We start from the raw sequence: 14,060 nt of genomic DNA on the forward strand, positions 1-14,060 counted from the left end.
TCTGTGGTGATTTTTAGGTCCGGTGACTCACAAGAGCTTCAGGTTGTGTAGGCAGTGTAATGTTCACATAGCAGGACATGCGGGGACCACAGAAACAGTGTCACAGTCACACAATTATAGTGTAACCGTCAGTTCACTAAAGAAGCCAGAGCAGAGTAAAATTTCTAGGAAACAACATTTGTCAGGTCAATTAGAACAGCGAGGAATAATTCATAACAATTTCATGCCAATTAGAAAAGTGAGGAGTAATTGATAATAATGTCAATTAAATGGCTCGTGTAATTGAGAGATGGGCATGTAATGGGCGATGGTGCGCGCAAGCCCACGCACAGTATATTTTAGGACCGAATTCACAAAGGTTTTTAAGAACCTGTAATTCACGAATGAGGAATAGTGGCATTTACGAAGTGCACGTTCTGGAGTGGAAGGTTTGATTGCTGCTTTTCCCACCGTGTTGCTTTGGAGTTAGGAAGGGAGGGTATGTAGTAGAGTGTTCAGGGATTGGCCTGCAGGATGCAGTCAACACCCGGGAATTTGTATGGTTGTCGGTATTCACAAATAATTCGCGCACACACTTTCACTTTGGAAATGTCATAAAACTACTCGTGTTAATGATAGGTGCAAGTGGTTTTCTACAATGGGAAAAAAGAGCACACCCATATTCGACAGGGGGGAAGGGGAAAAGGTGCTGTTACAGGAGAATATATTTTCCTTGTGAAGTTAAAAAAAAAAAGTTAAATGTGCAAAGGTAAATTTGCACATTATTTACTGACCCATGATTTTACACCTAGTAAAAAAAAAACATGAACGTCTCGTAAGGTAACTCCTGGAAGAGAGCGCCAGTGAGCCATCACACAAAATGGTTTATTGGAAAAGCATTGGCAAAGCTAATAGGTCTCACATATACAAGAGTTATTGGCTTGGCAATGTGTTTTTGTCTGTGCAGTATGGCTAAATGTTAGTGGTGTGGAGTTTCATACAGTGGAGGGGGAGAGTAGTGCTGTAGATTGGATTTGTTGGAGAAGACTGTTGTAGAGTGGAATAGGGTGGAGTGGGTTGGAATAGATTGAGGTAGTCTAGTGGATTGGATTGGAGTAGAGTGGGGTGGACTGAATTGGGGAGAGTGGGGTGGATTGAGTAGAGTGGTGTGGATTGGAGTAGGGTGGACTAGATTGAATTAGGGTGGGTTGACTGAAATGGAGTGACAGAACTGGGTGGGGTGGATTGTATTGGGGTGGGGTGGACTGGATTGGAATGGGGTGGTTGGGAGTGGGCTGAATTGGAGTGGGTCAGAGTGGATTGAGGAGGATTAGTTTGGGCTAGAGTGGGAAGTACTGGATTGGTTTGAGTTGGGTGGATTTGATTGGGATGGGGTGGGGTGGACTGGATTGGAATGTGGTGGTTGGGAGTGGGCTGAATTGGAGTGGCTGAAGTGGATTGAGGTGGTTCGATTGGAGTGGAGTAGGATGGATTTGACTGGTTGGAATGGGGTGCAGTGGAATGGAGTGTAGTGGATTACATTGAGGTGGGTTGGATTACATTGAGGTGGGGGATTTTAGTGGAAATGGGTGAATTGGATGGAGTGAGGTAAATTAAATGGGTGGGGTGGACTGGAGTTGGATGGAAAGGAGTGCAGTGATTGGACTGGAGTGGGGTGGATTGATGTGGATTGGATTGCAGTAGGGTGGATTGGATTGGAGAGAGGTGGTTTGGATTGAGTGGGGAGAGTTGGATTGGGGTAGACTGGATTGGGGTGGGGTGGACTGGAATTGATTGGGGTGTATTGGACTGGGGTAGGGTGGATCGGAGTGGTGTGAATTAGAGTGGGATGGAGTTTTGGAGTGTGGCGGATTGGAGTGGAGTGGACTGGAATTGAGTGGGGTGGATTGTGGTGGACTGGACTGAGTGGAGTGGGGTGGATTGGAGTGGGGTGGGGTGAACAGGACACAGTGTGGGGTGGAATAGATTAGAGCGGGGGACTGGATTGGCGTAGGGTGGTCATCTTGAAGTGTGGTGGATTATTGGCGTGGGATGGATTGGAGTGGGACGGATTGCAGTGGGGTAAATTGGGATGCTGTGGGGTGAATTGGATTGGTGTGGGGTGGATTACACTGGAGTAGGGTGGATTGGATTAGAGTGGGGTGGACTTTTTGGAGTGGGGTTGATATTTGGAGTGGGATTGATTGGAGTGGGGTCGATCAGAGCGGGGTAAATTGGATTGGTGTGGGCTGGATTGAAGTGGGGTGGATTGAACTGGAGTGGATTAAGGTTGTTTGGAGTGGGTTGGAGTGGAGTGGATTAAGGTGGACTGGTTTGAAGTACGATGGACTGGAGTGGGGTGGGTGGATTGGAGTAGGGTGGGATGGGCTGTGGTGGACTGGACTGGGGTGAAGTAGATTGGATTCGAGTGGGGTTGAATGGATTTGAAAGCCTGGATTAGGTTAGACTGGACTGGAGTGGGTTGGATTGGAGTGGTGTAGATTGGACTTGACTGGAGTGGGGTCGATTGGACTGGATTGGGCTGAATTGGATTGGTATGAGGTGGAGTGGAGTGGGGTAGATTGGAGTGGGCTGATTGTTTTGGATTGCACTGGGGCAAACTGGAGTGGGATAGATTGTTTTGGATTGGAGTAGGACAGATTGTTTTGCATTGCAGTGGGGCAGACAGGAGTGTGGCAGGTTGTTCTGGATTGGAGTAGGGTGGATTGTGGTGACTAGATTAGAGTGGGGTGGGGTGGGTGCATTGGGTATGAGTGAGGTGGATTGGGGTGAAGTGGGTTGGCTGGACTGGGGAGAGGTGGATTAAACTAGATTGGGGTAGACTGGATTGGGGTAAATTGGAGTGGGGTGGATTGCGGTGGGGCAGATGTTTTGGACTGGAGTGGGGACGATTGGAGTGGGGAGGACTGGAATGGGGCAGGTTGGAGTCAGACAGATAGTTTTGGATTCAGGTGGGTCAGATTGGAGTGAAGCGGATTGGAGTTGGACAGATTGTTTCGGATTGCAGTAAGGCAAATCGGAGTGAGGCAGATTGTTTTGTATTGGAGTGTGGCAGATAGGAGTGGGGCTGATTGTTTGGGACTGGAGTGGGAAAGATTGCTTGGAACTGGAGTGGGGCAGATTGGAGTGGGGCACGTTGTTTTGGATTGGAGTGGGAAAGACTGGAGTTTGATCAGTTTGGAGTGGGGCAGACTGTATTCGATTTGAGTGGGGAAGATTTTGTTGTATAGGAGTGGGGCAGATTGGAGTGAGGCAGATTGTTTTGTATTAAAGTGGGGCAGATTGTTTTGGATTGAGTGAGGCAAATTGGAGCGGGACAGGTTGTTCTGGATTAGAGTGGGGCAGGTTGTTTTAGATTGGCATGGGGAAGATGGGAATGGGCAGATTGTTTGGGACTGGAGTGGGCCAGACTGTTTGGAACTAGTGTGGGGCACATTGGAGTGGGGCACGCTATTTTGGACAGGAGTGGGAACGATTGGAGTTGGGCAGATTGAAGTGGGGCAGATTGTTTTGCATTGGAGTGGGGCAGATTGTTTTGTATTGAAGTGGGGAAGATTGTTTTGGATTGAGTGAGGCAGACTGGAGTGGGACAGGTTGTTCTGTATTAGAGTGGGGCAGGTTGTTTTGTGTTCGAGTGGGGTAGACTGGAGTGAGGCAGGTTGTTTCAGGATGGAGTGGGTCAGCTTGGAATGAGGCAGATTGTTTTGGAGTGGAGTGGGGCAGATTAAAGTGCGGCAGATTGTTATGGACTGGAGTGGGGCAGATTGTTTTGGACTGGCACGGGGCAGACTGAATTGGGGCCGATTGTTTGAGATTGGAGTAGGGCACAGTGTTTTGGATTGTAGTGGGGCAGATTATTTTAAATTGGACTAGGGCAGATTGATTGGAGTGTGGTTGATTGGAGTGTGGTAGATTGGAGTGAATAGGGGTGAGTGGTTTAGTTTGGAGTTGGGTGGATATGATTGGTCTGGGGTCAATTGGATTCAGTGGGGTGGATTGGTGTTGGATGAGGTGGGTAAACTGACATGGACCGGAGTGGAGCAGATTGGATTGGAGTGGGGTGGATTGGGGTGTACTGCATGATTAGGTGATACAACATAATTTCAGAAATTACACACAGGAAAGAAACAATTTTGCTTTGCAATATTTAGAACAAGATAAATCATGATCTTTTGAAAACAGCGCCCAGGAGAAAGAAAAACGTGAGTGCAAATTGGGGAATAATAAGACTTGGCAAAATAAAAGAAATAGTTAACTATAGAAAATAAAAATTTAAATTTTGTTTGTCCTATTGGGCATGTTTTTGCCACTCACATGCCTTCTGTTTGTGGGGCCCTAAAAGTTAAAAAGAAGTACCTCAATCACGTTGGGAGTGGCAAACGGGCACTGGTTAAGTTGACTGAATCAGTGCTTGGTCCCTGCTCTACAGACAGGAAAGCATATAGGGGGTCATTACGACCTCGGCGGTCTTTTCAAAAGACCGCCGAGGCAGCGGGAGACAGAATTGCCGGCGGTATTTCTGTCTCCCTATTATGACATTTCCTCTGGGCCAGCGGACGGTAACAGTGTTACCGTCCGCTTCCCAGCGGAAAATGTCACATCAACATTGCAGCCGGCTCGTAATTGAGCCGGCGGCAATGCTGATGTGCAGCGGGTGCAGTAGCACTCGTCGCGCATTTCACTGCCCGAAATTCGGGTAGTGAAATGCGCGACGGGGCTATGCCTGGAGGCCCCTGCACTGCTCATGCCAAGTGCATGGGCAGTGCAGGGGCCCCCAGGGGCACCCCAAGTCCCCTTACCGCCGGCCTTTCCATGGCGATGTGTACCGCCATGGACAGGCCGGCGGTCGGGGACTCATAATCACGCTGCACCGCTGCCCTAGGGATTATGACCGCCAGGCGGAATCCTGGCGGCAAAGTGGAGGGGCCGGCGGTATGGCCGTGGCTTTTCCGCCACGGTCATAATTGCTGGCGGAACACCGCCAGTCTGTTGGCGGTGTTACCGCCAACATACCGCCGTCCGCCAGGGTTGTAATGTCCCCCATAATGCCTGACCTGCAGTTACGAATTAGAAAGCTTTTAAAAAGATTGCATCGAAAGCCAACAAAGGGTAAACAATGGGCATTCTCTAAGCCCTTATTAGGTAACAACAGTCTAGCTAGTGAGATAAATGCACTTGCGCATGCTATCACAGGCTCGACCCTAATAAAAAACAGCTCTGGCTGACTGGTGGAATATCCAAGGATATATTCTTAATCCTCGTCCCGACTATCTGTGACAATACATTAAAGATTCTACATTTCAACAACCCATTTCACCACCGTGCTAAAGATTATAAAACACATAATTTAGGGTCTGACAAGCAGCACAAACACCGATTTTGCCATGGGTAAATTCGGACAAAAACAAACTAAACTAACCTTTAAACTAACCTTTAAAATGCAGGAAGCAGAAATAATTCACTCTCTGGAGCTGATGGTAAAGACCAGCAGCAATGAAGGTCAGTTATGATGGTGCGGAGGACGCAGATGTGTAAAGTTTATTTACATTATAGGGACCGTGATGCGGCATTGCCACTGGCGCAAGAGCGAGGCAATAATCTAACATATGAAGGCATGGCCATCTCGCTATTCCCCGATTTCACGGACGCAGTCCAAGACGTTCCTAGAGCCTTCCTTCCAGTAAAACGAAGAGTGATGCAATTTGAACTGGATTACGCACTGCTTTATTGGGCCAAACTCAGTCAGGCATATGGACAAAACACGTTTTTTTCACGGATACAAAAGATGCAATGGGGCTAATACAGACCAGTGCGCCTCCCTGGCCGACCCGAAGTCGCAGATGGCTTACAGTACACCTCTGCGGATGATAATGACTGAGTAACCATAAATTCCTGTCACGAGGCTATGCAGCACTGATACCGTGCAGATGCGGCACACTGAGTGTCTGTCATAGGTCGAGATTATCAGTAAACCTCAGATTAAGTTGGAATGGAGTACACATGCATTGCTCACACTGTACTGTATCACACTGTATCGCATACATATGAGGGTATGCAATATACTGTTCTAATAGAGTGAAGTTCAGGTATACTACAAGGCACTGGTGGGTGAGGTAAACCCTCTTAGTGGGCAACTGGCGTGCCCAAAGCAGATTGCTCGTAGGTTATTTCGAAGCCGGGGTTCGAGGTTTAAAGGGCAAAGCGATATCCAGGAGGGACCCAATAAATGCACTGGACACTGGAGTTATGGACGTGGGAGGGCCTGTGGACAGACGTGGATAAATCTTCAGATACATTTGGTTAATAGGTTCGCAGTGCATAAGGCAGACGGGCTGAGCAGGTATGAATCACTTAAGTTGTGGTATGAAATATGGGGGTCCGGGCTGGAGGTGCTCATACAGAGCATGGTATGTCTGACACCGTGGTAAAAGGAAGGGTAACAAGGCCACATTTGTCGCATGGAATATGCAAGGGCTAAAATAGTCCTATAAAAATTCAGGCTTATAATGTCTCAACCGACACCATGATGATACTGATTACTTGCAAGAGAAATGTCTGACAACCTCTACGGAATGTAAATCAGCACAGCAATGGAAACATAAAGATAGCACGCGTTCTACTATTTACCATGTGGGAGGTGCTATTTTTTTAAATTAAACACACTTTCATCATTAAATATATTGATAGTATTTCCTATCCAGAGGTGAGGCACATGATGCTGCAGAGTATGACTGCATTGACAAGGTGAGGTTCTATGACCGCTTGCTGGCTACGGGCGACCACTTACTTGGTAACAAGGCAGTGATGGAAGGTGATCTAAATACACTACTAGATGTACAAATAAACAGATCCACCGTATATGCAAGGTCCCTCACCCATGCAGAACACACTAGTAATGTATATATGTCAGACTACCACTGGATAGATCTTTGGAGACGCTATAACATGAATAAAAGAGAGTTCCTATATTATTGACATCTAATAATGCACATTCGCACATCTACTACTGCATATTGAGTGATCACACCCACAAACATTCTCAGACCACTCCCCACTAGCGACATCACTGACTTCTGCATCATGTCCAGATAGATAGATGAAGGATATTTCCCTCCCTGGCCCTTGGAGATGCTTTACTCAAAGAAGTCAGACAACTAATAATAAAGTTCTTTAAAACAATAAGGGTTCAATACTTTACTACTATGCAGTATGGGAGACATATAAGGTAGGGGACTGTATTTCCAAACTAGAGGGCATACTTAAATCTATACAGGTTACAATAGATAGGCTAGAAATCAAACTTAACTGATTAGCAGCCCAGCATGTCACTGCATGTAGGGGGCTACAGGATGATACATTACTTAGTTTTTGAGGCAATGCAGACAGGGAGGTCATATACATGGGTAAATGTGAGAGCTCAACAGTATGGTGAGCGAGTTCGCTCCAGTAAAACACTGGAGGATGATTAACTCCCAGATGGGCCTTCAATAAGGGTATGGAAATGGAGGCCGAGGGTGGCGTGAGTCAGTAGACTATGCCCCAGGTTGCCATGCGGTTTACGCAGCACTACTCAGAACTCTATAATGAGGTGCAGGTCCGTCGTGAGATGCCCATTGATGAATAGCTATCAGAGGTTACAATTGTATGACTTGAATGTCCTCTGACATTCGAAGAAATGAAGGCTGTGATAAAAAAAAGGTAAAGCACCAGGGCTGGTGGGATTGACATCTGAATTCTGTAAGAATTTGCTGACATTTTACTCACACACATAGGGATATGAAGAAGCCAGAAATAGATGGTTGCTACCAGACTAGATGAGAGAGAGGCAGTTATAGTGTAAAAGTTTTTTTAAAATCTGTGTGACAAATTATTTTTGTGAATCTCCATTTTTTAGGCTATATGTAGTTGTATTTGATTAAATGGTGATATTGTGCATTGAATGACAAGCAAAAGTAGTTGAGAGTATCTTTAAAACCTAATTTAGTCATGTCACGTTTTCACGCAAGAAACAATTTTATTAGAAATGGAAGCAGTTTTCTGATTCCTTGTGTACTCCGCTACTGCTCATTCTCCCTCCCATTAAGAGAACCGCTGCAAATTTATTCTCTTCAATGTTTTCCACGGACATGGCAGGTGTGATGTCAACTGAACCACTGGTTAGAAAGTGTGTATTGTGAATTACACTTCATTTTTGTTCCCAATGCATCATTTTGAAGGGTTTCCGCTGGAAGCTCTGATGAAGTCCTACTGGATGCATTATTCTGAAGGTGCGTTTGTCTAGAAATATTTTGCATTGTGTTACTACACATCTCAAGACCACTGCTGCAGAAGGAGGGAAGGGAAGATTTACCTTAGGTTAAGAAATGAGTTAGAGCTAAAATTATATTTTGTGACACTGGTATTTCTGATCTGCCCAAATTAAGCCAACCATGATCATCCCATGCTGGATTTGCAGGTTCCTAATTTCTAAGTAAAATGTGTACGAACACGCTGGTTTTATGGATCGGCGATCACTTTTCATTATACTCTAGAAACTCTGTCCGATTTTATTGCAATTTTCCTCACATAGAATGCTGTCAGAACTCTTCATGAGTATTACACCTGAACTGAGGGAATAGCTACTTACTATGCTTAAGGGTACTGATGATGATTTTGAATTTCCTGTAGATGAGTCTTGGTGACATTTCTCATTGTACTTTCTGTAATGCCTTATGGTATTTCCTGTAATAAATGTTTACATTTATTTCTGATCTAGAACTCGCTTATTGAGAGGTCCAAGTCACTATTTGACTCTATGGTTTATTACTCTGCTAATTTGATTGGGACAAGGAAAGAGGGTGGTATATCCAACTGCTAGATCAACAGGGGTGAAGGCCCTGAGCAGCCAAGGTAAACCTTAGTGTGTCTAAAAATATTGGGGTTTACTTGATTACTGGGGTTTAGCGCTCACAATAGCAGCTCTGCGTAAGCAAGATAAACCACCTGAAATATGCACTTCTAATAGTCCACTATTCCCTCTTAAATTTGTATGCCAAAATACCAGCAAAAATCATCTCTACCCAACTCTGCCCATTCCTGAGACACCTTGTACCACTTGAAGAGTAAGGATTTATCCCAGGAAGATTGACATTGGACAATCTGAGAACCTTCTCTGTGTTCCACCAGGTCGGCCCAGAGCTGCATGTGTCGTGCTCCAAAAGCATTTGATTCATCAAATTGGCAATATATGTTTACCACCTTGTGGAGAACAGCACTGGGTGCTAGTTTCATGAAATGGATTACTTTACTGTATAATGACTCTAAAGAGCGCATAAGAGTGAATGGGCTACTCCCATGTATACAGATCAGAAGGGACACGAGGTAGAGATGCCCCTTTCATCTTTACTATTTGCACTGGCTGCAAAGCCATTGATAAGGATAATTATGGAAAAGCAAGCCCAGAGGGGAGTTAATATATTAGGGAAATATTACATTATCTTAAATGTACTCAGATGACATCTTGCTTTATAGTAGACATCCCTTTCAACACCTTTAGACAATATAGTCCTTATCATGCAAGAATTCACTAGATATGGACAATGTTCGGGCCTGCACATTGAATGGGAAAAATCATGTATCATTCTGATCATGCATAATGCTAATATTCCGTTGCTAAACGTCCTACCACACTGGTGTAAGGAGGCTATAAGACATCTTTGAATTGTGGTGCATAGAAAAAAAGGAGCATAGCAGTTGTAAAGATGGTGTTTCTGCCTCAATTATTACATCTATTTGCAACAACCGAGATGCCGGTGAGAAAAACCCTCTTGTAGCACATTCGGACCATTCTGGCAAAATTCATATGGTCTAATAAGCAGCAGAGAGTGTCCTGGGACATGTTGTCTATTCTTTATGATAAAAAGGGTCTCAAAGTACCCAATATTGCGTAGTAGTAATGGGTCGCACAGGCCAAACAAATATGATATAATACAGCATACAGAATGCTCTCCCATGAAACTGAAGTGGACATAGCAGCACCCACACCCTTGACTACAATTATGGTAAAACTGATTCCCAGGCCAAAGGCACAATGTAAATGGCCCACAATAGAGTATTTACATGGAACCGCCTAGCTAGCAAGCTAGTTTATTCTCCAAAAATGACTGCTGCTCAATCACCTCTTATTGCCGGCCATGGAAGAACCTTAAGGAATACAGCAGCTGAGGAAACCACAAAAATACTGATGTAGGGGGGTCTATTTATGGAGCATATTTTCATCACTCCAGGTCAATTTAAGGAGGGGCAGGAAACGACCCTGCTAGATATATTCCTGTATTACAGGTTTAAGCACACAATGGAAGCCCTTTTACCAGACTTAGGTACCCATACCATGTTGTTAACTGCCACCTTCCATAGAGCGCTAATCTTGAAACTATACAGAGCAGTGGAAGAGGCGAAATGTCCATCAGTTAGGAGAATATGGGATGGGAAGAGTGGGTGCGGTACATGGGGGACACGTTGTTGGATATGCGATGGCAATACTGTTGTAGATTTAGAAAACGGATTTACATTAAATGTACACAAAGACTTGTGCACTAAGTTCTTTACATAGACAATGGCAATGGGTCAGGGCTTGAAGTGTGTTCTGCGGTTATCCCAGGGTTGCTTCTTTACACCTGGCCCAGGATTGTCCAGGCATTTGAACTGTTGGAACAAAGTGCTATAGGAGATCACAAAATGACAGGCTAAGAGGTGCCCAGTGCTCCATTGGTGGCATACTATGAATATACTGAAAGGAAAACAATGACATGCAGCCCTAGCATGCTTACCTGTCAAAAAGAGAGTGGCACTGAAGTGTGGCAGATGTACACTGTCTCAAATGAAAGCGTAGAAAAAAGACTTGCGACACTGCAATGAGAGCTCTGACATCTCTGTGAGCACTCTCCCGTATAGTTCCCGTCCCAGAGATATCTGGGCTCTCTTCAGAGTTAACTTGGAGAATAAAGAGAACACAGGGGATCTGAATGGGGGACGAGCGTGAATCATTGGATTATCGACTTAATCACTGTGGAATGCACAGTTTATATGTGTCAGAATGGTTGGCTACTGGGTTCCTTTGATGGGAACAAGGGGCGCAGCGCACCCCGAGAGTGCCACCTCAATGGGAAATCATGGGTATTGAACTATACAGTGTGGCACAGGTGACTGGGATGAAAAAGGAATGTAACTGGAAAAACAAATATAAGCTATAATGAGACTTGCGATGTTTTGCTATGCTGGACGTATTTACATGTTAATAATTTCATACTTATGCTGATCTCCTGGATTCCCCCATCCCATTACTATTCCTATAGCATTTGCATGTCGTGCATTACACTGCTTATGGTTGCTATGGCTTTAATAATCAATAATACAAAAAATATTATTCCTGGAAATGTTCTATTGTTGTATACTTTTATTACTGCCAAACGGTTTCCTTCTGTGTCCCCAAAACATCTTCCAAACATAAGCAAAATCCTATGTGAGTAGATTTCTGAACTTGTTGAGCCATGTTTTTGTGAATCATGCACATAATTACAGTTTTTTTCGTTCACCCTGAGCACCACCTACACCCTCTGTATATGTGAAGGAATTCGAAATTAGACATTAAAAATTAAGTTGGTATCCTTAACTTGTTTCATGGTAGCAGGGTGAGTACAGCAAACAGAATGCAGTAGGGAGACTAGGCTTCCTCGATTGAAGAACTAACAATAAGAGAGCAAGCATAAAGAGTCAAACACAAAAGTGATTTGCTAGAGTCTAGCATATCACTTAATGTTTTTCAAATTAAAAATCAAACTTAAAAAAGCTCCAATTTTCAAATGGAAATGAAAATTTAGATTTTTCTTTGTGAATTGACTAAAGTATTTCATCATCTGTGTACTTATTTGAACTACACTGGCATCAGTATTTTTCTTATTGGTTTAAGGTTTAAGTCATCAGAGATGCCCCTGGCTTCCAGTAATGAATCATTGGGTGGCCAGAAACGATTCATTGGAGGTCTCTGGAATCCGGTAATGATTCACAGGGGGCCCACAGAAGTCAAACGTTCAGGAACTGCTGCTGTAGTGGATCTAGACTTGGGTATTTGGCTGACCCTGCCCTGTTACTCTGCCGTTGCATAAAGCCACCTTGGCAAGGAGCGCGTATAAAACAATTTCTGCACACAAATATTGTAAGCTGTATTGAGGATGCTGGAGGCATTCATGTAGTCTATGTTCTAAGATCAGCAGAGTGCGGGTCAGCCCGTGTAGGATATGGAGCTGTAGGGGCTAAGTAACATTAAGCTCAAACACTAGCCTGTTATTCTTTGTTTGCATTGGGTCAGTCGTGGTTTAACTTCTGGAATGCCATAAGGGCCCTCAACTGCACCACTCATCCACAGCACCACTTCCGGGTTTCATGGCTTATCTCTTGGGTGGCACGGAGAGCAAAATCAGATGAGCAATCTTAGCTTGGTTTACATGAAGTGGAGTTGAAATCTCATAATACCCTAAGACAATACGCTCCCTCACCCCTGTACTTTCTGTATTGTCTAGGGATTTGCCAGGTAACTTGTGACCACCTGACTCACTAACAAATCACTGATTTCAGGTACGTTAGCCTAATTAGTTCAATAGAAATGAAACAAGGCTACAGCACTCCTAATGTATTAGGCAAGCGGTTCCCAACTTGTGATCTGGGGTCCACTGGAGGTCTGAGATGCCTACACAGGGTGTCTGTGACTGCTGAAAAAATTAAGTAATATTAACAGATTAATACGTTGTATATAAAGAAGGAAAATGAAACATTTCCAATTTTCAAGTGGTCTGTAAATGTTCAAGAATTTAAAATTGGAGGCTAAAAATAGAGGGGCATATTTATCAGTGTTGTGTCACCGTTAAGCCAGGCAAGGGGTGCGCATGGGCGATGCAACACTAAAATAAGATTTATCAAGCGACGCAAGGCCACCCTGCATGGCCATGAGAAACTTGATAAATTTCGAGTAATGCTACGCAGCACAAATCACTGCATTGCATTACTCTGCCCCAGGGAGGTGTTCCATGTGTGCAGCATTGGTGCTCCAATGCGTCAACCCATGGATTTTGGCGCATTCCCAGATTTACCATTATTGGTACACCTGAGGATGTGCCAAAATGCTACGCCTCCCCAGGTGACGCATAAAGAGGAGAAATATCTTTACTTCTCCTTGTTTTTAACTCTTCCTACTTGTGCTGCATTCTGCGGCACACCTAGAAAGAGGACAATGCCTCAAAGTGACCCCTCCTGCACAAAAACATTCTTGCTGTTTAGAACATCCAGTTGAAGAAAGAGCCACTTGCACAAAAGCGCTTGAGTTTTAATATACGTTTATTATATCCATAGTATTTGCATACTGACCTGCATTTTATTCATGCTAGGTTTTAACAGCCAACATATGTTTCACCCCTTACAGTGCCTGCATGGCTATGGGGTTTCTTAAGGCTCATTGAGGTACAGGTCTGCAAAAAATGTGGCCCTGAAGTATCCTAATTTATAAGCAGTTTTAGTCTCCTGGTTAAATTCTAATCGATTTATAAGCTTATTCCGCTTCCTGAAGGGAAGTCATGGTCGCTGTGGTCTGATGCAGTTGTGCACAGTGCTATGCGAGTATCAATTCAAATACAGATCCATTCATGAAGAGGAGTTGGCCCAACCCCTAAGGAGTGTTAAGGAGTTTTCCAAATAATTAAAACTAAAATTAAATATCCAAAGGCACTGTGGATAATCAGGGAGAAGGTCGGGCCCACAAGTCTCTGCACTCTTTACAAAAACAATCCTGTTTGCACAAAGGCATCCAAACGGGCACCAGCGCGAGGAAAGGACAGGAATGCACCGTATTACATTAAACACAGTGCACTCCTGCCCTTTCCCTTTCATGCAGCACAGTGCAGCAAGGTGGCTTGCAGCACTGCGTGAAAGCTTGATAAACGTGCCGCTAAGTTGGTATCCTCAGACTGATTCGGAGTGGAAGTATAAATGCAAGAGCATCAAACAGAACACTTGTGTGTGGACAGTAAGTG

At 44.4% G+C, this 14,060-nt stretch overlaps 1 protein-coding gene across 1 annotated transcript in view; it reads right to left on the reverse strand.

Annotated features, from left to right (window-relative positions):
• Positions 1-14,060, reverse strand: part of RIN2 (Ras and Rab interactor 2) — a 708,247-nt gene that overhangs the window by 78,061 nt on the left and 616,126 nt on the right. The gene's annotated exons all lie outside the window — the stretch shown is intronic.

Source organism: Pleurodeles waltl, chromosome 5 (genome assembly GCF_031143425.1).
Source record: "Pleurodeles waltl isolate 20211129_DDA chromosome 5, aPleWal1.hap1.20221129, whole genome shotgun sequence".
In the NCBI taxonomy this organism is placed as follows: Eukaryota; Metazoa; Chordata; class Amphibia; order Caudata; family Salamandridae; genus Pleurodeles; species Pleurodeles waltl.